At 44.9% G+C, this 25350-nt stretch overlaps 1 long non-coding RNA gene across 1 annotated transcript in view; it reads right to left on the bottom strand.

Moving 5' to 3' along the window:
* Positions 1-24997, bottom strand: part of LOC141129770 (uncharacterized) — a 28829-nt gene extending 3832 nt beyond the window's left edge. The window contains exons 1-3 of the long non-coding RNA XR_012241859.1: positions 24834-24997; positions 6092-6188; positions 4494-4617 (exon numbers count right to left, since the gene is read on the bottom strand). This is a non-coding gene — a long non-coding RNA (uncharacterized lncRNA). The remainder of the gene's footprint in view (positions 1-4493; positions 4618-6091; positions 6189-24833) is intronic.
* Between the last annotated feature and the right edge of the window lie 353 nt (positions 24998-25350).

The following is a 25350-nucleotide window of genomic DNA, read 5'->3' as shown; positions in this document are numbered from 1 at the left end:
TAAGTGCAGTTCAAGCTGGTGAGGTGGCAAGCACAAGTAGTGTCGCGCTGCCACCAAGAAGACAAACACAGGCCCGTCGTGCCCATAGTGCCCTTCCTGCTGCATTCGCCAATCCTAATTGGGAACCCACCACTTCTGCAGCACCCGTACTTCCCCCATTCACATTCCCAACCAAATGCAGTCGGCTGCATGAGAGGCATTTTCTTTATATCCTCCCGAGTACCCCTACCCAACGAACCCCCCCCAAAAAGATGTCGTGTCTGCAGAAAGCGCGGATATAGGCGTGACACCCGCTATTATTGTCCCTCCTGTCCTGACAATCCTGGTCTTTGCATTGGTAAATGTTTTGAACGCTACCATTCACTAGTTGAGTATTAGCGTAGGGTACAGCATTGCACAGACTAGGCACACTTTCACAGGGTCTCCCAAGATGCCATCGCATTTTGAGAGACCCGAACCTGGAACCAGTTACAGTTATAAAAGTTACAGTTACAAAAAAAAAGTGTGTAAAAAAAAAAAAAAACACATACAAAAATATAAAATAAAAAAAAAATAGTTGTCGTTTTATTGTTCTCTCTCTCTCTATTCTCTCTCTCTATTGTTCTGCTCTTTTTTACTGTATTCTATTCTGCAATGTTTTATTGTTATTATGTTTTATCATGTTTGCTTTTCAGATATGCAATTTTTTATACTTTACCGTTTACTGTGTTTTATTGTTAACCATTTTTTTGTCTTCAGGTACGCCATTCACGACTTTTGAGTGGTTATACCAGAATGATGCCTGCAGGTTTAGGTATCATCTTGGTATCATTCTTTTCAGCCAGCGGTTGGCTTTCATGTAAAAGCAATCCCAGCGGCTAATTAGCCTTTAGACTGCTTTTACAAGCAGTGGGAGGGAATGCCCCCCCCCCCCCCACCGTCTTCTGTGTTTTTCTCTGGCTCTCCTGTCTCAATAGGGAACCTGAGAATGCAGCCGGTGATTCAGCCAGCTGACCATAGAGCTGTTCAGAGACCAGAGTGGCTCCAAACATCTCTATGGCCTAAGAAACCGGAAACTACGAGCATTTTATGACTTAGATTTTTCCGGATGTAAATAGGGCCATTGGGAAATTGGGGAAGCATTTTATCACACCGATCTTGGTGTGGTCAGATGCTTTGAGGGCAGAGAAGAAATCTAGGGTCTAATAGACCCCAATTTTTTCAAAAAAAGAGTACCTGTCACTACCTATTGCTATCATAGGGGATATTTACATTCCCTGAGATAATAAAAATGAAAAATAAAAAACAGTTTAAAAATAAGATAAGCGCAAAAAAAAAAAAAAAAAAAAAAAAAAAAACACCCCTGTTCCCCCCTGCTCTCGCGCTGAGGCGAACGCAAGCATTGGTCTGGCGTTAAATGTAAACAGCAATTGCACCATGCATGTGAGGTATCACCGCGAAGGTCAGATCAAGGGCAGTAATTTTAGCAGTAGACCTCCTCTGTAAATCTAAAGTGGTAACCTGTAAAGGCTTTTAAAAAAGTAAAATTTTGTTGCCACTGCACGTTTGTGCGCAATGCACAATGTCATGTTTGGTATCCATGTACTCGGCCTAAGATCATCTTTATTTCATCAAAAATTTGGGCAATATAGTGTGTTTTAGTGCAAAATTTTTTTAAAAAGTGTGTTTTTCCCCCAAAAAATGCGTTTGAAAAATCGCTGCGCAAATACTGTATGAAAAAAAAATGAAACACCCACCATTTTAATCTGTAGGGCATTTGCTTTAAAAAAATATATAATGTTTGGGGGTTCAAAGTAATTTTCTTGCAAAAAAAAAATAATTTTTTTATGTAATCAAAAAGTGTCAGAAAGGGCTTTGTCTTCAAGTGGTTAGAAGAGTGGGTGATGTGTGACATAAGCTTCTAAATGTTGTGCATAAAATGCCAGGACAGTTCAAAACCCCCAAAATGACCCCATTTTGGAAAGTAGACACCCCACGCTATTTGCTGAGAGTCATGTCGAGTTCATGGAATATTTTATATTGTGACACAAGTTGCGGGAAAGAGACAAATTTTTTTTTTTTTTTGCACAAAGTTGTCACTAAATGATATATTGCTCAAACATGCCATGGGAATATGTGAAATTACACCCCAAAATACATTCTGTTGCTTCTCCTGAGTACGGGGATACCACATGTGTGAGACTTTTTGGGAGCCTAGCCGCGTACGGGACCCCAAAAACCAAGCACCGCCTTCAGGCTTTCTAAGGGCGTAAATTTTTGATTTCACTCTTCACTGCCTATCACAGTTTCGGAGGCCATGGAATGCCCAGGTGGCACAAACCCCCCAAATGGCCCCATTTTGGAAAGTAGACACCCCAAGCTATTTGCTGAGCGATATAGTGAGTATTTTGCAGACCTCACTTTTTGTCACAAAGTTTTGAAAATTGAAAAAAGAAAAAAAAAATTTTTCTTGTCTTTCTTCATTTTCAAAAACAAATGAGAGCTGCAAAGTACTCACCATGCCTCTCAGCAAATAGCTTGGGGTGTCTACTTTCCAAATGGGGTCATTTGGGGGGGGGGGGGTTAGTGCCACCTGGGCATTCCATGGCCTCCGAAACTGTGATAGGCAGTGAAGAGTGAAATCAAAAATTTACACCCTTAGAAATCCTGAAGGCGGTGATTGGTTTTCGGGGCCCCGTACGCGGCTAGGCTCCTAAAAAGTCCCACACGTGGTATCCCCATACTCAGGAGAAGCAGCTAAATGTATTTTGGGGTGCAATTCCACATATGCCCATGGCCTGTGTGAGCAATATATCATTTAGTGACAACTTTGTGCAAAAAAAAAAAAAAAAAAAAAAAATTGTCACTTTCCCGCAACTTGTGTCAAAATATAAAATATTCCATGGACTCAACATGCCTCAAAGCAAATAGCTTGGGGTGTCTACTTTCCAAAATGGGGTCATTTGGGGGGGGTTTATGCCATCTGGGCATTTTATGGCCTTCAAAACTGTGATAGGTAGTGAGGAGTAAAATCAAAAATTTACGCCCTTAGAAATCCTGAAGGCGGTGATTGGTTTTCGGGGCCCCGTACGCGGCTAGGCTCCCAAAAAGTCCCACACATGAGGTATCCCTGTACTCAGGAGAAGCAGCTAAATGTATTTTGGGGTGCAATTCCACATAGGCCCATGGCCTGTGTGAGCAATATATCATTTAGTGACAACTTTTTGTAATTTTTTTTTTTTTGTCATTATTCAATCACTTGGGACAAAAAAAAAATGAATATTCAATGGGCTCAACATGCCTCTCAGCAATTTCCTTGGGGTGTCTACTTTTCAAAATGGGGTCATTTGTGGGGGTTTTGTACTGCCCTGCCATTTTAGCACCTCAAGAAACGACATAGGCAGTCATAAATTAAAGGCTGTGTAAATTCCAGAAAATGTACCCTAGTTTGTAGGCGCTATAACTTTTGCGCAAACCAATAAATATACGCTTATTGACATTTTTTTTACCAAAGACATGTGGCCGAATACATTTTGGCCTAAATGTATGACTAAAATTGAATTTATTGGATTTTTTTTTTAGAACAAAAAGTAGAAAATATGATTTTTTTTTTTTAATTTTTGGTCTTTTTCCATGTATAGCGCAAAAAATAAAAACGGCAGAGGTGATCAAATACCATCAAAAGAAAGCTCTATTTGTGGGAAGAAAAGGACGCAAATTTAGTTTGGGTACAGCATTGCATGACCGCGCAATTAGCAGTTAAAGCAATGCAGTGCCAAATTGTAAAAAGTGCTCTGGTCAGGAAGGGGGTAAATCCTTCCGGGGCTGAAGTGGTTAAAAAAAAAAAAAAAAAAATTATGGTGTCACTATTATTCCTATTACAAGGAATGTAAACCTTGTAATAGAAAAAAAGCATGACCGGACCTCTTAAATATGAGATCTGGGTTCAAAAATACCTCAGACCTCATATTTACACTAAAAAAAAAAAAAAAAAAAAAAATTGTCGTTTGACATTAAAAAAAAAAAAAAAGTCTCATTAAGAGCTATGGACGGAAATGAAGTTTTGACGTCGCTTCCGCCCTGCAATGGTATGGAGCCGGGTAGGGTCATCTTCCCCTCACTCAGCTCCATACCACAGAAGGGACAGGATAAGCTACTGCCGGTGACTCCGGTAAGTGGCTGAGAGCACCGGAGCGCGGCGGGAGGGGGGGGGCCCTCTCCCGCTGCCAATTAAAGTGATCTTGCAGCGAATCCGCCGCAGAAGAGGATACCGGGGTTGTGCCAGCTAGCTGCTGCCATAACAACGATATTCCTCTTCAAGGTGCCGAGGTATAATGACATTAGTGGTTAAAGTATGTGTACCAAGAGTTACCAATCAGACAGTATTTGAAAAAGTAAAGATCTGAAGGTCCCAAATACAGGGGGGGGGGGGGTAGAAATTCATAGATAGACATGGGGTTTTCTTCAACATAGTTTAGAACTAACTAATCAGCATAACATTACAGGATACTTACTTACTATGTTGAATATTGTGCTTGAAGACATTCTCCTCATCTTCCTTCTAACCCGAGCTGTTGCGGAGGATTATACAGACATACGATCTCATTGTATTATTTATGTCTTCTATAGAGCGGTGTGCTGCAAGAAGGGTGGATATACATCAATGAGTTTTTATTTATTTTTTAATAAAATAAAAATTCAGATTTTTTTGATTTAAAGTTTATTTTTTGCGATATAAGCGAAAAGAGCGTAAATTAAAATATATATATATATATATATATATATTTTCTACTTTCTGTTTTAAAAGAAATCCAATAAAATCAAATTTTGTCAAAAATTTAAGCCAAAATGTGTTTTGGGGACACTGATTCTATACTGTGTGGGGACATGTGTGGGGACACTGGGCCGGTAATTAGTGTGTAAAAAGCATCTCATACTCACTGATCACTGGCTGTCTGCAGCGATCCCCTCTCCTCTCTGACAACTTCTGCGTGAGGAGAGCCGATCGCCTAGCAACCAGCTCTCTGTTTACATCACATGACGGCTGTGATTGGACAGTCGTCATGTGATCAGGAAGGCCAATCACAGACCCCACCTGCCGATCGGAGATGCGCCATGTCAGGGTGACACGAGCGCATTGGGATTGCGCCACTGCGAGGACACGCATTTGCGATCCCCCTCCTTCTGAGGGACGTTCCTGAACGTCCACTCAGAAGGAGGAAGCTCCCACCCGGCCGTATATGTGCAGTGGCCGGGTGGGAGGTGGTTAAAGCGGTAGTAAACCACTGTGGTTTTTTTTTTTTTTTGGAACCTGCAAGGTAAAGACATAATGTGCTAGTATGCATCGCATACTAGCACATTATGTGAAACTTGCCTTAGAATGAAGCTTTCCAGAGATGAGCTGTTACCCCTGGGCATCCACTATACATACCAATATTAATGTTTGAAGATGTATGTAATATAGCAATGTGTATACAAAAATATATTTTTTCTTAAAGATTTGGAGTAGACCTCTGCCACCAAATGTCCATCAAAAAGATGATGGGTCCCATCCGTGCCCAGGGAAGCCCACACAAAGGTCCCACAGCAGGACGACCACCATGGCGAGACTGAAGCAACGTATACACATTGCTATATTACATACATCTTCAAACATTTATATTGGTATGTATAGTGGATGCCCTCTGTATTCTGCGATGGTCATATTGAATGAAATGCCTATGGTAAATCTGTTTTTGCCTGTTTTTCAGAATACATCCATCTCTTTCTCCTATAAAACACCTCTGAAGAAGGGACTTCGTCCTGAAACATGTTAGGTTTATGGAGAAAATAGGATTCAGTTTGGAATGTATAGAAAACAAAATATATGTAAATTGTGATGTATAGTAAATGTCTTGTACAGATTACCATCATGTTTTTAGCTCTATGCTTTTTTTTTTTAAGTAATTTTTCTAAATAAATATGTTTGTATAATAATATCGTGACTGTTCGCCTTTAAAGTCCCTCTGTACCGGGGGGTACAAGTGTTCCCTCTTTCCTCTTTTGTGAGGGTTCCCTCCATAAACACATCATCATTAATGCAGCACCCACATTGACATGAATGCAGACTCACCATTGCCGTCAGTGCAGCCTGATATAGCCTGAGCGGTCTTTACTACAGGAAGCTCCTCCCCGGAGGGAAAGTGTCTTTGCTGGATTACTGCACAGATCTGGAAGAAATACACAAAGTACACCAAGATTTGATTAACAATACACATGACTCTTGTGTTTAGACAATATCTGTTTATCCCGGAGTCACATCCCTGTAATACATGCACATTGCCTCTCGTTTTATCTCTTTACAAACACTGCAAGAACAAGAAGAAAAAAAAAAATGACGAATTTTCAAAAATCCATCGATTGCCTTTCTGTAGCTGAAGCTGCCTCTGCTGTACTGAAATTCCAAGCCGTATTATCAGCCCACATCTCCTAACATGTGAACTAGAGAACCCAGCAGAGCAGGAAGTAACCTCATCAGAGTTCTGCTGCTCCTTTACCCTCCAATTAGTAGTCTAGTGGAGTGGCATTTGTTATACAGTTGAGGGTCAAGCAATATTAGTCAAGCGATTTGTTATAGTGGAAGGTCTCAATATGCTGCATTGGCAGGGGTGCTTTCATCACAAAACTGCCTGAAAAGAATAACAAACCCTTTTAGCTTCCAAATAATTCACATACACTATATTGACAAAAGTATTGGGACACTTGCCTTTACACGCACATGAACTTTAATGGCATCCCAGTCTTAGTCCGTAGGGTTAAATATTGAGTCGGCCCTCCCTTTGCAGCTATAACAGCTTCAACTCTTCTGGGAAGGCCGTCCATAAGGTTTAGGAGTGTGTCTATGGGAATGTTTGACCATTCTTCCAGAAGCGCATTTGTGAGGTTGGACGAGAAGGCCTGGCTCGCAGTCTCCGCTCAAATTCATCCGAAAGGTGTTCTATCCTGTTGAGGTCAGGACTCTGTGCAGGCCAATCAAGTTCCTCCACCCCAAACTCGCTCATCCATGTCTTTATGGACCTTGCTTTGTGCACTGGTCCAAATCATTTGGTTGAGGGGGGATTATGGTTTGGGGTCATTTTTCAGGGGTTGGGCTTTGCCCCTTAGTTCCAGTGAAGGGAACTCTTAAGGCGTCAGCATAACAAGATATTTTGGACAATTTCATGCTCCCAACTTTGTGGGAACAGTTTGGGGATGACCCCTTCCTGTTCCAACATGACTTTGCACCAGTGCACAAAGCAAGGTTCATAAAGCCATGGATGAGCGAGTTTGGGGTGGAGGAACTTGACTGGCCTGCACAGAGTCCTGACCTTAACCCTATCCAACATCTGCGCCTGACCTCACAAATGCGCTTCTGGAAGAATGGTCAAACGTTCCCATAGACACACTCCTAAACATTGTGGACAGCCTTCCCAGAAGAGTTGAAGCTGTTGTAGCTGCAAAGGGTGGGCCAACTCAATATTGAACCCTACGGACTAAGACTGGGGTTCCATTAAAGTTCATGTAAAGATAGGCGTCCCAATACTTTTGGTAATATAGTGTATTTGTATTTCAACTGTGTTTAGCGGTTTGTATGAAGTTGTAATGCTGGGAAGCACCATGACTATATATTGAGAATTAAACACTCAACACCCTGGATTCTCCGTTTACTACAGGGGACAATATCTAAGGGAATTTTTTATGTTCCTTCTGCAATTGTGATTTCTCCCACAAGCAAAAAGTATACTGGTAGAGCTAGGCAGATTATAATATGGGAAGAAAGGGGGGCTGCCTGGGACACACTCCAGTGACTCAGTACACCAGCTCCTTCTGTTTCATCTCCTAGGGGTAAACTCAGCAGTTTATCTTGCCCTGCTCCCCCTTCCAGCAGTAGCTTCAAAGAGAGGGGAGCCTCCCAATTTAAAGACTTGAACGCTTTAGTGTTTTTTTGAACTTTGAGGAGGAATTTCTCCACAATGCCTGCAGCTTTAACCACTTGACAACTGGGAACTTAAACCCCCTTCCTAACCAGACCAATTTTCAGCTTTTGGTGCTCTCACATTTTGAATGACAATTACTCAGTCATGCAACACTGTATCTTTATGAAATTTTTGTCCTTTTTTTCACACAAATGGAGCTTTCTTTTGGTGGTATTTAATCACCGCTGGGTTCTTTATTTTTTGCGCCGTAAAAGAAAAAAGACCGAAAAATCTGTAAAAAAATACATTTTTCTTCATTTCTGTTATAATATTTTGCAAATTAGTAATTTTTCTTCATATATTTTGGCCAAAATTTATACCACTACATATCTTTGGTAAAAATAACCCAAATCGGTGGATATTATTTGGTCTTTTTGAAAGTTATAGAGTCCAAAAGCTATGGTGCGAATATCTGAAAATTGATCACACCTGAAGTACTGACGGCCTATCTAATTTCTTGAGACCCCAACATGCCAGAAAAGTACAAATACCCCCCAAATGACCCCTTTTTGGAAAGAAGACATTCCAAGGTATTTAGAAAGATGCATGATGAGTTTTTTGAAGTTGTCATTTTTTCCCACAATTCTTTGCAAAATCAAGGTTTTTTTTTTACTTTTTTTTTTTCCACAAAATTGTCATATTAGCAGGGTATTTCTCACACACTGCATATGCATACCACAAATTACACCACAAAACACATTCTGCTATTACTCCCGAGTACGGCGATACCACATGTGTGAGACTTTTACACAGCGTGGCCACATACAGAGGCCCAACATGCACGGAGCACCCAGGCCAATTCTGACATTTCTCTCCTACATGTAAAAATCATCATTTATTTGCTAGAAAATTACTTAGAACCCCAAAACATTATATATGTTTTTTTAGCAAAGACCCTAGAGAATACAATGGCGGTCGTTGCAACTTTTTATCTCGCACGGTATTTGCGCAGCAATTTTTTTAACGCGTTTTTTTTGGAAAAAAAACTGTTTTGTGCTTTACAAAAACCAAAACAGTAAAGTTAGCCCAATGTTTTTGCATAATGTGAAATATGAAGTTACGCCGAGTAAATAGATACCCAACATGTCACCCTTCAAAATTGCACGCGCTTGTGGAATGGCGCCAAACTTTGCTACTCAAAAATCCCCATAGGCGACGCTTTAAAATTTTTTACTGGTTACATGTTTTGAGTTACAGAGGAGGTCTAGGGCCAAAATTATTGCTCTCGCTCTACCGATCGCAGCGATACCTCACATGTGTGGTTTGAACACCGTTTTCATATGTGGGCGGGACTTACGTATGCGTTCGCTTCTGCATGCGAGCACACAGGGACAGGGGCGCTTTAAAATTTTTTATTTTTTTTTTATTGTTCATTTTACTTTATTTATTTTAGTTTGATGCTTTTTTCCAAAAAAAAAAAATTTTTGACCACTTTTATTCCTATTACAAGGAATATAAACATCCTTGTAATAGGAATATGGCATGACAGGTCCTCTTTACAGTGAGATATGGGGTCAATAAGACCCCACATCTCACCTCTAGGCTGGGAAGCCTGAAATTAAAAAAAAAAAAAAAGATCCTGGCTTCGATCGTAGCGGTGAGTCGGTAGAAGCACCGCAAGGCAGCGGGAAGGGGGGACGTCCCCTCTCGCCTCCCGTAAGAACGATCAAGCAGTGGAACAGCTGCTATGATTGTTCTCATGGTGTAGGGAATCGCCGGATGAAAAAGCTGATATCTGAATGATGTCTGTAGCTGCAACCATCATTCAGATATCTCTGCACAAAGTCAATGACGTTGTATGACGGCTGGCGGGCGGGAAGTGGTTAAAACGCTTTTTTTTTTTTAACACAAAGTTGTCCATTTATACAATATTTCTACCACATAACATGTACATGCCAAAAATGACACCCCAAAATAGATTCTCCTACTCCTCCTGAGTACGGCGATACCCCATGTGTGAGACTTCCACAGCCTGGCCACATACAGAGGGCGAGTACAGCTGAGCATGGCTCAGCATGGCAGGGTATGGCGGGGTATTGCGGAGTATGGCGGGGTATGGCGGGGTATGGCGGAGTATGGCGGGGTATGGCGGGGGCATGGCAGAGTATGGCGGGGGCATGGCAGAGTATGGCGGGGGCATTGCAGAGTATTGTGGGGGCATTGCAGAGTATTGCACAGCATTGCAGAGTATTGTGGGGGCATTGCAGAGTATTGCACAGCATTGCAGAGTATTGTGGGGGCATTGCAGAGTATTGCACAGCATTGCAGAGTATTGTGGGGGCATTGCAGAGTATTGTGGGGGTATTGCAGAGTATTGTGGGGGCATTGCAGAGTATTGTGGGGGCATTGCAGAGTATTGCACAGCATTGCAGAGTATTGTGGGGGTATTGCAGAGTATTGCACAGCATTGCAGAGTATTGTGTGGGTATTGCAGAGTATTGTGGGGGTATTGCAGAGTATTGCACAGCATTGCAGAGTATTGTGTGGGTATTGCAGAGTATTGTGGGGGTATTGCAGAGTATTGCACAGCATTGCAGAGTATTGTGGGGGTATTGCAGAGTATTGTGGGGGTATTGCAGAGTATTGCACAGCATTAGTAGTGAGGGATGGCTGAGCATGGATGGATGGATGTCTCTGTGCAGCGCTGTGGGCACTACACATACAGCCCACAGCGCTGCAGACATCCATCCATCCCCCTCCCCGCTCACTGTGTACCGATCGGTACACAGAGGGGAGGAGAGGAACCGGCGTCATCAGATGACGCCGGTCTGTTTACATGTGATCGCTCCGTCATTTGACGGCTCGATCACATGGTAAATGGCCGTGATCAGCGGCCATTTACCGGGATCCGTGATGCGCCGGGTCCCCTGGACCCGGCGGTCACGGATGTGTTCGGGTGCGCGCCCCAGGGGGCGCGCGAGAGGGGAATTCTGGGAGGACGTCATAGTACGTCCACCCAGAGTTATCCAACCGCCCTGCAGCCGTCATTCGGCTATGGGCCGGTTGGTAACTGGTTAACCACTTCAATACCCTCGTATAGACATATGACGTTCACAGATGGGTTCTCCCATCCTGGGTGGACGTCATATGACGGCCTTGGGTTCCCAGCCGTCTAGGGGGCGCACGCGCCACGTTGCTCGTGACCCGGTGCGTGTGCCCGGCGGCCGCGATGTTTGCCAGGCACCCATTGCCCGTTAACCGGGCCGGACCGTGGATCTGTGTGTGTGAACACACAGATCCACATTCTGTCAGGTGAGAGGAGACCGATCTGTGTTCCCAGTACAGAGGAACATTGATTGGTCTCCTCCCCTTGTATGTCCCCGCCCCCTACAGTTAGAATCACTCCCTAGGAAACACATTTAACCCCTCGTCTCCCCCTAGTGGTTAACCCCTTCCCTGCCTGTCACATTTACACAGTAATCACTGCAGTTTTATAGCATTGATCGCTGTATAAATGTGAATGGTCCCAAAAATGTGTCAAAAGTGTCCGATGTGTCCGCCATAATGTCACGAAAAAAAAAAAAATTGCGATCGCCGCTATTACTAGTAAAAAAAAAAAAAAAAAAATTTTTTATTAAAAAAAATGCCATAAATCTATCCCATATTTTGTAGACGCTATAACTTTTGCGCAAACCAATCAATATACGCTTATTGCGATTTTTTTTTACTAAAAATATGTAGAAGAATACGTATCGGCCGAAACTGAGGAAAAATTTGTTTTTTTTTTTTAAAAATTGGGATAATCATTATAGCAAAAAGTAATAATATTGTGTTTTTTTCAAAATTGTCGCTCTTCTTTTGTTTATAGCGCAAAAAATAAAAACCGCAGAGGTGATCAAATACCACCAAAAGAAAGCTCTATTTGTGGAAAAAAAAGGACGTCAATTTTGTTTGGGTACAACATCGCACGACCGCGCAATTGTCGTTTAAAGTGCGACAGCGCTGAAAACTAAAAATTGGTCTGGGAAGGAAGGGGGTGAAAATGCCCGGTATTGAACTGGTTAAGGCTTGTTGTAAAGCTCACTTACTGCCAGTAAAGAAAATGGATTGCCTATACCTGGGCACAGGTTCCCTTTACAGGGGATTTCCACCCTAAAATATGTATTGCACAGAGATTTTCTTGCCTCCAGGCTAACAATTTGGTGTAGGCAGGGATTGTGGCGTTTTCCCCTTTTTGCTCTTCACTGTTGTTTTTGGCCACCAAACTGGTTTACCAGAGGTATGCATGGCCATCACGTTACATGCATTGGGTGCCCCTTTGGGTGCATTGGGTGCCCACAGTACTGTAGCAACTCTAGGATTGTCTGCCTCTTTTTCACATCTGGCCCCAAAGTGATCCTGGCACAATCTGCCAAAATTACCCAGCCAATGTAATAGTGTTCCTCCTCACAGATCCAACATTTGAGAAAAATCAAACATCTGTAATTGTGGGTCAAAACTAGGCAGATACGACACGGTACGGCACAAGGAGGCATGAATGATAAGAAGATTTAGCTCTTAAGAAATTCGCTTGTCAAATGAAACTCATCAGCTAGACGCCCCTGCACTCAGTGTGCCCACCACGGACCCCCCTCTCTTCCCAGACCTGCTCGGGGATCGGCGATTAATGTGTATACGGAGGTATTTACTGGATTTAATCGGAGGTATTTACTGGATTTAAGGAACTGTGCTAGGACATCAAGAGCTTAAATGCAGATAGATGGATCCACAAGGAAAGGAGACTCATCTCTCAGCGAAGTATTATCATCATAAAGGGAAAAACAAAAGGCTCCGATAGTGTAAAACCAAATGATATTTATTTAAAATATAGTAAAAACTCACATGTAGTTAAGAAAAAACCTCTGAAGAAAGACAGTCTGCGGCACCGGCCGGATGTTCGCAGATAGCCCGTCCAGCTGGAGTAGCAACGACAGAGGGAGGTGACGCGATGACACCGCTCAGCCCTACGCTGCGTTTCGCAAAAGATGTTCGCTATCTGCGAACATCCGGCCGGTGCCGCAGACTGTCTTTCTTCAGAGGTTTTTTCTTAACTACATGTGAGTTTTTACTATATTTTAAATAAATATCATTTGGTTTTACACTATCGGAGCCTTTTGTTTTTCCCTTTATGATGATAATACTTCGCTGAGAGATGAGTCTCCTTTCCTTGTGGATCCATCTATCTGCATTTAAGCTCTTGATGTCCTAGCACAGTTCCTACCTTGGCGGTTTAACAGCAGGATTTCAAAGCCCATTTAGACCCTCTGTAACGGGGGGTCATGGGGTTCTGGTAAGCGGCCAGGCTCTTTATTCATGGTGGCGGACCCATATACCTAGGATTTCACATATTATTGGATAAATTTTGGATTGTAACATCACCCTTTGGTGTCTATGTGTGTGGACTTTTATTACATTTCTTATTTAATACATATTGCAATTTTCCACGTTTACTTTCTGCACTAATGTTCCATATTTATATGGTCTATTATACTTGCCTAGGGGGGGGGTTGGATCCTTTAAACCCCGTACCCATAATTGGGTTTATTGTATGCACATATGGTTTTTTGCACTTTTGCTTTAAAAATATTCAGTGACATATATTGTAATTTGTTTAGATGCGCGAGTCAATAATTTTCCTATTTATTATTTATTTATTTTTGTCACATATAGGACTTTGCAGCACATATTATTGTTATCATTTTTGATGCGCAGTTTTTTTCCCAATTTTTCTTGGAACACATAATCAGAATATGGTTAGTCGCAGCATAGTAATTTAATACAATAAGAGCGGGTTGCTGCTGTCCTGAAAGACTCCTGGAAAACAAGTTACCGGTAAGTCTAACTTGATTTTTCCCTTAACGTCTTTCAGGACAGCGCCTTGAGAGGATAATAGAGACTTACCCACTTAGGGAGGGACCACAGCCTGCAAGACCTTTCTGCCAAAAGTTTGTTCACTTGCTGACAGAAGATCCAGCCTGTAATGACGGACAAACGTAAGGTAACTTGACCACGTAGCCGCCCTACAAATCTGATCTAGGGTGGCACCAGCTATTTCTACCCATGTAGTGGCCTGAGCCCTGGTAGAATGTGCTTTAATTCCCAGCGGAGGAGATAGCCCCGATTGGGAGTAGGCTGCTAGAATAGCGGATTTAAACCATCTAGCTATAGACCCCTTAGAAGCTTGTTGGCCCTTCTTTTTACCAGAAAAAAGAATAAATAGAGAGTCAGAGGACCGAAAGTTACTTGTTACCTCCAGATAATGTAATAGAGTCCTTCTTAGATCCAAATTGTGGAATTTGCCTTCTTTTTCCCCCGAAGGGTTAGAGCAAAAGGTTGGCAGGATGATCTCCTGCGACCTATTGTGTGCTGACGCCACCTTTGGCAAAAAACCCGGATCAGTTTTAAGTATAATCCTATCTGTGTAGATAGTTAAAAAGGGTCTCTTAACAGATAGGGCGTGCAGCTCACCAATTCTCCTTGCTGACGTTATTGCAACTAAGAACAAGATCTTAAGAGTAAGATTCCTTAGAGAGATTTCTTGTAGTGGTTCAAAAGGTTCCTTTGTGAGGGCTTGCAGGACTACCGATAGGTCCCAATTGGGAAAGTGCTTAGCCAGAGCTGGTCTAGATCTGGTAAGCGCCTTGAAAAATCTTATAACCAAGAGCTCAGAAGAGATTGGTCTTTCTAGAAATACTCCCAAAACAGCTACTTGTACTTTAAGGGTGCTGACTGACAAGCCTTTGTCTGCCCCCTCTTGAAGGAATTCCAAAATTGACACTAAATTTCTTACTTTTCTTTTAGTCGAAAGACAAAAAGAGTTGAAGACTTTCCAATATTTAGCATAGATCTTTCTGGTCACTATTTTCCTACTGGAAAGTAAGGTAGTTACCAAGGGTTGTGACAGACCCTTGTTTCTTCTTCTGCTCCTCAGAAACCAGGCCGTGAGGCCTAGACTGGCCACTCCCGGATGCTGTATTGGACCCTGTAGGAGCAGGTCTTGCCGGAGAGGCAGCCGCCAAAATGGTTTGACTGCCATCTGTAGAATGGTGGAAAACCATGCCCTTTTTGGCCAAAATGGAGTAATTAGGATTACTGCCACCTTCTCACTCTGTATCTTCCTTAACACCAACGGGATAAGTTGGAAAGGAGGAAATGCGTAACCCAGATGGAAGTTCCAGGGCTGAATTAATGCATCCATCCCCTGGGCCTTGTCGTTTCTGTGAATAGAGAAAAATACTGGGAGTTGTGTATTTTCTTCTGACGCAAATAGGTCTATTTGTGGTTGACCCCAGGCCCTGGTAATCATTGCAAAGATTTCCAGATTCAAGCTCCATTCTGACTCATAATCTGCCACTACATTTAAGGTGCCTTTGAGGTGGCCTGCTGATAAGGACCGAACATGCTTTTCTGCCCAAACCAGGATCTTTGAAGCTAGCAACTGAAGTGTTTTGCTTCTTGTACCCCCCTTTGTTTGTTTAGGTAGGCTATGGTAGTGGCGTTGTCTGAGAGGACCCAGACATGGGAACCTTGAAGAATAGGAGAGAAGGCATCTAATGCTAAGGCGACTGCCTTTAGCTCCCTCCAATTTGAGGACCTCTTTGCTTCTGTCCGAGACCACATTCCTTGCGTGAAGTCTTGGTCTAAGTGAGCTCCCCAACCCCATACACTGGCATCTGTCGTTACCACCTTTTCTATTGGAAATGACCAGAACAGGCCTTTTGACAGATTCTCCTGTCCACCACCAAAGTGATCTTTTGACTTTGGTGGGTATTTTCACCTTTGCTTCCAGAGATTCTGTCCTGTGATTCCATATTCTCAGGAGAAAGGTCTGGAGAGGCCTGAAATGTAACCTTGCCCATTGAATGACTGGTATGGTTGCGGTTAGGGTTCCTAGGGATGACATCACTTGTCGGACTGATAATTCCTGGCTTGCCTGTAAGGACGCTACCACCTTCTGGACCTTCACCTTTTTCTCTTCCGGGAGAAAAATCTTCTGTTCCCTTGAACAGATCTGATTACCCAGGAATAGTATTTTCTTGGCTGGATTGAAATTTGACTTCTGCATATTTATGATCCAACCCAGGGTTTCTAGATGACCTCAGGTTCTTCCAAGGTCATCTAGCAGTCTTTCCCTGGAGGGGGCAAAAAGGAGTAGGTCGTCCAAATACGGAATTACCGCAATCCCCTGCATGCGAAGAGGTGCAAGCGCTTCTGCCATTATCTTTGTGAATATTCGCGGGGCAGAAGACAGGCCAAAGGGGAGGGCCCTGAATTGCAAGTGCAGAACCTCTTTCCCCAAATTTATCGTCAATCTTAGGAATCTTTGGGACTGCGGGGCTATAGGGATATGCAGATAGGCATCTCGAAGGTCTATTGATGCCATAAAGCATTCCTTTGTCAATAGATTCTTGACCGTGAAGATGGAGTCCATACGAAACCTTTTGTATTGGACTGATCTGTTCAGTGGTTTCAGGTTTAGGATTAAACGAAAACTTCCGGATGGTTTCTTTATCAGGAATATACGGGAATAAAATCCCTGATAAAGCTCCCCCTGTGGGACGTAAGTCATAACCCCCTGATCTATCAGATCCTTTAATAGGCTCTTCATTGCTAGGGATTTGTTACATCTCTTGGAAGATTTGTCACTAAGTACCTTTCTAGGGGGAGATCTGAAAATTCTATATTGTAACCCTGGGCTAGCATATTCAGAATGAACTGGTTTTCCGTTATGTTTGCCCAATAGGGGAGAAAGCCTTGCAGTCTTCCCCCCACCTGTAACCGGCTGTCATTGAGTCTTGCTGGTTGACGCAGGAGGATGGAAAAGGACATTTCCTTTGCCTTTCCCCTCTGCCCTGACCAATTTTTCTTTTTCTCTTGAGGCTTGTTTTGTTCCTGAGCCCTTTGAGGACGAAAAAACCGTTTGACTGGTTGTTTCTTCTTTTTGACAGGAAAAGATTTCTTTTTATCTGCAGTCCTGTCCAGAACTTAATCCAAATCAGGGCCGAACAATAAGTCTCCTAGAAAAGGGACATAATTTTTTTTTAGATGCTGCGTCCCCCTGACAAGTCTTTAGCCATAAAGCCCATCTAACAGAATTAGCAAGGGCTGCAGCCTTAGCTGTCATCCTGATAGACTCTGCTGAGGCATCAGAGACATAGGCTATGGCTGCTGAGAGGGTAGAAAAGGAGTCAAGGATTTCTTGCTTAGGGGAATCTGCTATTATATGAGCTCTAAGCTGATTTATCCAATACTCCAAGTTCCTGGAGATGCAAGTAGTTGCCATTGCTGGCTTAAGGTTGCCCATAATGGATTGCCAAGTCCGCTTGAGCTGTTGATCCATTTTTTTATCCATGGGGTCTTTTAAGATCCCCATGTCTTCAAACGCCAGATCAGTAGATCTTGACACCTGAGAAAAGGCTGCATCAAGTTTTGGAACCTTATTCCAAAGATCCGCTGGGTCTTCATCAAAAGGGAACCTTCTCTTATGAGCCCTAGAGAAAAATGGTTTCCCATCAGGGTCAGCCCATTCTTTTCTGATTGTTTCAGAAATCACTGCGTGGACTGGAAAGGTACGGGACTTAGACTCGCTAAGCCCTGCATACATCTTGTCGTGTAAAGACATTTCCTTATGCTCTTCCTCAAGGCCTAGAGTAGCATAAATAGCCCTTAAAAGGCCGTCCACCTGATCCAAAGATAATTTATATTTGGAAGACGTATTTTCCAGCTCATCACCATCCTCATTTGATTCATTAGAATGGGATGGGGAAAGCCCTTCCTGGTTCAGAGGACCAATTTCTGCCTCCACTGCCGGGACTAACAGTGAGCCTTGAGAGGACTGTGAGGTAGTGGGCTGACTTGCAGATGGATAGGCGAGTGAGGATCTGAAGGATTGAATGGTAGCATCCAATTCCTTTTTAGCAGATGCGATTAGATCACTGCATGCGGAAGTGGTTTCTTCCCTCACCAAGGAGTCAATACATGTTTGACATAAAGCCTTTTTCCAGCCTTCATTTAACTTAATTTTGCATGAAGGACATTTCTTTCTAATCCCAGGGTCAGAGCTCTTGGCCTGCCATGATAAGGGAAAAAGAGAGAGAAAAAAGACAAACCATCTTTTAGAGTCAGCTTGATTACTCAAGATGCTCACCACAGGTGCACAGTGAGAAAAGCTATCAGACTCATGTGCCCTGACAGGCCCCTCCGCCACCAGGGGGAAAAAATACCCTCAAACTTCACCAACATTTAGAGCCGGTTCACACGGGGGCGACTTGTCAGGCTCCCGTTCTGTACAATGGAACCGTTCTAATCGGAGCGACGCAAGTCGCTCCGACTTAGAAAAAGGTTCCTGTACTACTTTGGGGGCGACTTGAGGCAACTTGCATAGACTTCTATACAGAAGTCTTTTTGCAAGTCGCCGTGGCAGTCGTGTGCAGGTCGCCTCGGTGAGGCGACCTGCAAGTCGTGCCGCCCCTAGTGTGAACTGAGCCTTGGAGAGAAAAGGGCTAGAGAGAGACCCCACAGTAAAGCTGAGCAGAAACTACAGTCTGCTCCTTACCTGGGCCTTGCTGGTGCCTGTGCCTGTTCCACTAGCTGCGGTTCCTGAATCCATGCTGAGGCAGCAGCGTGATGCCTGTGGCGAAAATGCCGGTTCCGGACTCCAATAGCACCTGTGCGCCGGACCGGAACTGTGCGCCGGACCGGAAATAAATAGGCACCAGACCTATTCCTCCCTTCTCCCTCCCTTCTCCCCCTGCGCTTCCGGCGGAAATGACGCCTGGCGCCTGCTCCATGGATGCCGCTCCACTTCCGGATACCTCACATCCGGCGGAGGCAGTCCTCTGACTGCCCTTCCCAAGATGGCGGCGGCGTCAGGGAAAAAACATGTGCTGGCAAGAAAAAACAAAACGCCTGTCATGCCTGACGCCCCTGCCTGGGAGCAGCGATACCCGGAGCAGTTCTGGCTCTCCCCGAGCACTGACGAGGGAGAAGGAGCCCATCCACCCGGCACCCGTAAGCCTGTGGAAAATGGGAGGAATTGGCTCTCCTGAGGTAGGTAAAAATAGTGGAGTAGGAAGCCTGTTCTCTCAGGACAGAACCTTGAGATTTCCAAACTCCCACATGTGTTCCCGCCGGAGGAAACACATAAAACCATATTCTGATTATGTGTTCCAGCTTGGGCCGGAGGTTCTCTACTACTACTGATGATAAGTGGGAAGGAGCCTCCTTTTAAAGTTTGGTGGAGGTGTGTTTCCTGTCAAAGTGGGTGGAGCCACGCTCTCAAGGTGCTGTCCTGAAAGACGTTAAGGGAAAAACATAGCTCTTTTTACTTAAAGCAGAACTTAAGGCTGGGTTCACACTGCAGCACAGAGCGGCCCACAGCAGGAGTCTGGAACATCCCCGTTCACCTTTTCAGGTTCGATTTCAGCCAAAATTTTTGGCTGAATTTGAACCCGAAAGGGACCAGAAGACGCACAGGACTCCTGTGCAATGCGCACCGGAGCCACTCCAGAGTAGTGTGAACCGGCTCCATTGAGAGCCAGTCACAGTCTCCTGACATGTGAATTGGATACGATGATACCCACATCCAATTCGCAATAGTGTGAACCCAGCCTTACTCATAACAACTTGATAAAAAAAAAAGAATGTTTTTTAGTAAGGAATTCCACATTATTAATTATGCTACCACATTAGCGTGTGCTGTAAATTGCCTCCAGGATTGTTCCCGTTCCTTCTTGCTGAAGGCCACCATTTTACTGAAGCCCAAAACACCTCGCTGTAAATCATAAAGCATAACTAAACCCATCGATTTACCAGTCTCAAAAAACAGTTTGACTTGATTGTGTCCTCAACCAAACTGTCAACCATCAAATGGCTGGTGTCCTAACTGATCACATGTGCAGCACCATGGCAGTTGCAGATCAGACAGAAGCATCTTCCTTTGTTGTAAAGGGAAGGAGGGTTTATTTCTGCTTTAACCACTTTAAGACCGGGCCTATTTTTCAAACTTGTTTACAAGTTAAAATCTTTTTTGCTAGAAAATTACTTAGAAAAAAATATATATAATGTTTGAAGGTTTTAACACCCTAGAGAAAAAAATGGCGGTCGTTGCAATACCTACTGTCATACCATATTTGGGCACTTTTGGAAAAAATACACTTTTTTAAATTAAAAAATAAAACCGTGAAGTTAGCCCAATTTTTTTTATATTGTGAAAGATGATATTACGCTGAGTAAATTGATACCTCACATGTCCCGCTTTAAAATTGCGCCCGCTCGTGGAATGGCGACAAACTTTTATCCTTGAAAATCTCCATAGGCGACGTTTAAAATATTCTACAGGTTGCATGTTTTGAGTTACAGAGGAGCTCTAGGGCTAGAATTATTGCTTTTGCTCTAACGATCGCGGTGATACCTCACATGTGTGGTTTGAACACCGTTTGACTATGCGGGCGCTACTCATGTCTGCATGCGAGCTCGGCGGACAGGGCGCGTTAAAAATGTACTGCAGCTGCTGACTTTTAATTGGACACTTACCTGTCCCAGAGTCCAGCGATGCGGGGGATCGAAGCCCCGCTCATCTCCCCCTCTGTTCGGTGGCGGCGCCGGCATTGCAACTGTGGGCGCCGGGCTGTGTCTTCACAGCCGGGCACCCACTGCGCATGCGCGAGCGGCGCCACGCGCCGTGATTGGCCGCTCAGTCACCTGGAACCTGGAATGGGTCCCAGGTGATTGACAAGAGGGAGGGAGCAGAGCCGAGTCCTTCCTGTGCCGAGGGGGAAGTGATGTCACCAGCCCAGGCACTGAAAGAGGCAGACTACGAGGGACCCCCTAGCAACAGGCATTTAGAGGTGAGTTAAAAAAAAAAAATTCCAAATGTTTTTTTTTTGGGTGGAACAACACTATAAGAGCTATGGACGGAAGTGATGTTTTGATGTCGCTTCCGCCCTGCAGTGGTATGGACCCGGCGTTCTATTGGATAGTGCCTGCCATCGAAAAGTGCTCGGGATGTACTGTGCATGCACCATATGGGACATCAGAACAGCAGATTTGCCGATCAGTTGGCCTGACATAACCATGGTGCATGCGCACATAGTAGGAGGTCTCTCTCGATGGGAGATACCATTTCACGGGCACAATTGAAACCTATACAAACAACAGAGGGAGACCTTAGTTCTCAGACTGTGCATCACTGCTGGAGGGCGGCTTGTGGCTGTGTTGAAGGGCTGGTTTTGTCTGTGTTGCAACCCGCCCTTTCACACAGCAAACCCGCCCTGCAACACAGACAAAACCAGAGCATCAGCACACTGTAAAGCCGCCCGCAACAGCGAGGCACAATCTGAGAACTACGGTCTCCCCCTGCTGTTTGTATAGGTTTCAATTGTGCCCGTGAAATGGTATCTCCCATCGAGAGATACCTCCTACGATGTGCGCATGCGCCATGGATACGTCAGGCCAGCTGATCGGCAAATCAGCTGTTGTGCTGTCCCATACGGCGCATGCACAGTACATCCTGGGCACTTTTCGATGGTGGGCACTATCCGATAGAACACCGGGTGGGGGCCATCTTCCCCTCACTCAGCTCCATACCTAATACCTAATATGGAGGAGGACCCGATCACCTCCGCTGCTGCCGGCGGCTCCGGTAAGCGGCAGAGGGCATGACAGCATGGCGGGAGGGGGGGCCTCCCCCACCGCTGATAAAAGTGATCTTGCAGGGTATCCGCCGCAGAGACCACATTTATCTGAAAGCGGACCGCCCGCTGAAGAAGTGGATACCGGGGTGATGGCAGCTAGGTGCTGCCATAACAACGATATCCCTCTTCAAAGTGCTGCTGTATTTTGACGGCGGACGGTCCGTAAGTGCAGACATCTCAAGTCTCCCGTGAGCCGCGGGAGTCTCCCGCATTTGGCTGCATGCTCCCGGACACCCGCAAGCGCAGGGCGATCTCCCGGCTGGGTCTGTCACTCAGCCACAGACAGAGCAACCCAAGTGGCCGAATGGAGTGCGGCCGCTCTGTCTGTGGCTGAGTGACAGGCGGTGGTAAGGCGCTGCGAGCTGAGGCAGAGAGGGGGCAGCACATACTGCTGTCCCCAGCCTGCTTAGGCTGCTGCATGGGTACTTTTTTTGGGGGGTCGGTCCGGCCGATTCAGCAGGGAAGGAGGTGGGTGGGTAGAGGCAGAGAGAAGACTGATCTGCACGCTGCAGCAATTAAAAGAAAAAAAAAAACAACTTTCCCCTGTCAAGCGGTCTCTTTCTCCACTTTCGGGTGCCACTGCGCAGTGATCTCCTGTGCAACAAGTACATGACAGTCCCGGTCTGCCCGGCGATTTGATATAGAAAATGAAAACAAACTGTGCAGCTCTGACTAAAGTTGAATAAAGCCCTTTCTGTAGGTGTAGGCCATGGATCTTCAAACTAGGCCTCACTTAGCAACGTCCTGGAAGTACTTAACAACGTTCTGGGGAGTATTCCAGTCAGGCTTCATAAAGGTATGCAAATGGTCTCTACTTATAGCAAGGGTTAGATTAAAAACTTTAGTCAGAAGCGCACAGTTTGTTTTTATCTACAGATGCCGCTTATCTGCATAGGCAGTTTCGTAGTAAAGGTGAACTATCCCTTTAAACAGTACAGACACTTATTTTCAATGTTTTACTTAAAGCATTTGTTAACCCCCCCCAAAAAAAAAAACAAACTGATCCTGTTCCCTTAAAGCAGGGCTCAAAATTTCAAGTCCTGGGCTACTAGCCAGGCCTTTGGACCCCTTTCACACTGGGGTGGTTTGCAGGCGGTATTGCGCTAAAAATACCGCCTGCAAACCGCCCCTAAACAGCCTCCTCTGTTTGTTCAGTGTGAAAGCCCGAGGGTTTTCACACTGAAGCGGTGCGCTGGCAGGACGGTGAAAAAAGTCCTGCAAACCGCTTCTTTGGAGCGGTGAAGGAGCTATAGCCGCACTGTACGAGTGATTTTAACCCTTTTTCGGCCGCCAGCGGGGGTTAAAACCGCACCGCTAGCGGCCGAATACAGCTGCAAGAACGACGGTACAGCAGCGCTAAAAATTGCGCTGTTGTACCGCCGACGCCCCCACCGCCCCAGTGTGAAAGGGGCCTAAGAGTTATTCGCCACCAGTTGCCCCAAAAAAAACCCTCCCCTAAACACAGCCCCTTGTAAATGATCACATTTAATTCAGATCATATGTGATATGACCAGAGAGACTGCAGACATGGTAAGGAGAGGACCAGAGAGACTGCAGACATGGTAAGGAGAGGACCAGAGAGACTGCAGACATGGTAAGGAGAGGACCAGAGAGACTGCAGACATGGTAAGGAGAGGGTCAGAGAGACGGCAGACATGGTAAGGAGAGGACCAGAGAGACGGCAGACATGGTAAGGAGAGGACCAGAGAGACTGCAGACATGGTAAGGAGAGGACCAGAGAGACTGCAGACATGGTAAGGAGAGGGTCAGAGAGACTGCAGACATGGTAAGGAGAGGGTCAGAGAGACTGCAGACATGGTAAGGAGAGGACCAGAGAGACTGCAGACATGGTAAGGAGAGGGTTAGGCCCCTTTCACACTTATATGACTTCAAAGTCACACGATTTGGGATCAGTACTACTTTGCCACAACTTTGGCATTAACAAATGAAAACATACATGGTGTGAGGCTTGTGCTTACAAAGTTGTACTGAAATCGTATCTATATTATTCAGGTACGATTTGCATGCTACTTGAGGGTTTAACATTGAGGTCTATGGACATCAACTCGCATGGAAGTTGGACCAAAGTAGTGCAAGGGACTACTTTGAAGTCAGCATGACTTAAGGTCATGCCAATATGAATGGTAGTCATTGAAAATCATGGAGAATGACTTGTCATATGATTTTGCAGTATAAAATCATGGGACAAGTCGTAGAAGTGTGAAAGGGGCCTTACCCAAATTAAATAAAAAGTGGAATGCTTTTAGATTGTAAGCTCTTCTGAGCAGGGCGCTCCTAATCCTCTTGTATTAGATTGTATTATAACTGTATTGTCTCCCTTTTCTAAAGTGCTGCATAAACTATTGGGGCGATATAAATTCTGTATAATAATAAATGTTCTAGTACAGGGGTAGGCAAACTTTTGAGCACAGTGTGCTGAAAAATGTTTTCCAAGGAATTTTAGAACATTCACACTCCCAATCACGAAAAGGATTTTTATAAAGTACCGTATTTATCGGCGTATAACACGTACTTTTTCACCCTGAAAGTAGGGTGAAAATTGCGTCTGCGTGTTATACGCCTATATATATATATATATATAAAAAAACAAAGCATTGGTACACATTGTATATAGATCGCATAGCGAGTGGACGCGATCAGAGACAGCCTGGGGGACCTGGGAGTCCCGGGCCAATAAGATTCAGCATTGCAGAGCTCAGCCATCCCCCACATCCAGCACACACAGGAAGAAAGTCTCTCTCATGCGTAACCATGGTAACCCTCTGCACGGAGAGTTGAGCGGACTGGAACCTGATACCAGCAAGCAGGTGCAAATGGATTCAAATGGGGGGATTGAGTAATGATACACACTGCCTGACACACACTGTCTGACACCCCTTGTCCCAGCCCTTCCAGGATATAAAAAACTCCAACTAATAATGGAAAAGGGAATTGTTCCCAATAATGGATAGGAGAATCTGTCATTAATGAAAGATTTTTGACTTTTTAATCTGCCCCACCACTGTCCCCCCTGCTCATCTGCCCCACCACTGGGACATGTAGTTCTATCCCAGGCTGCACTGTATGTACCGGCTGTACATCGTTTTAGTTTCCTCCTTCCCAATCCCAGCCACTCTCTCCCCCTCCTCCCTGTATATCTATAAAGCATGGAAAAGTTTGTACAGACCTGAAGTCAGCACGTCTTCCCGCTCCTCTTATGTGTGAATACAGAGCTGGAGAAGTGGGGGGAGGAGAGAGCTTCCTTCTGCTGTGTGAGAGAGACAGGCTGCAGGGACTGGAGACATTCATCTGAAGTGTGTGAGGTGATGTGAAGGGGGGGGCTGTGTGTGAGGTGATGTGAAGGGGGGGGCTGTGTGTGAGGTGATGTGAAGGGGGGGGCTGTGTGTGAGGTGATGTGAAGGGGGGGGGCTGTGTGTGAGGTGATGTGAAGGGGGGGGCTGTGTGTGAGGTGATGTGAAGGGGGGGGGCTGTGTGTGAGGTGATGTGAAGGGGGGGCTGTGTGTGAGGTGATGTGAAGGGGGGGGCTGTGTGTGAGGTGATGTGAAGGGGGGGGCTGTGTGTGAGGTGATGTGAAGGGGGGGGGGGCTGTGTGTGAGGTGATGTGAAGGGGGGGGCTGTGTGTGAGGTGATGTGAAGGGGGGGGGCTGTGTGTGAGGTGATGTGAAGGGGGGGGCTGTGTGTGA

This window comes from Aquarana catesbeiana, linkage group LG02 (genome assembly GCF_042186555.1).
Source record: "Aquarana catesbeiana isolate 2022-GZ linkage group LG02, ASM4218655v1, whole genome shotgun sequence".
NCBI lineage: Eukaryota > Metazoa > Chordata > Amphibia > Anura > Ranidae > Aquarana > Aquarana catesbeiana.
Note: the sequence above shows the minus strand (reverse complement) of the source record. Positions and strands in the feature narration are given on the sequence as shown.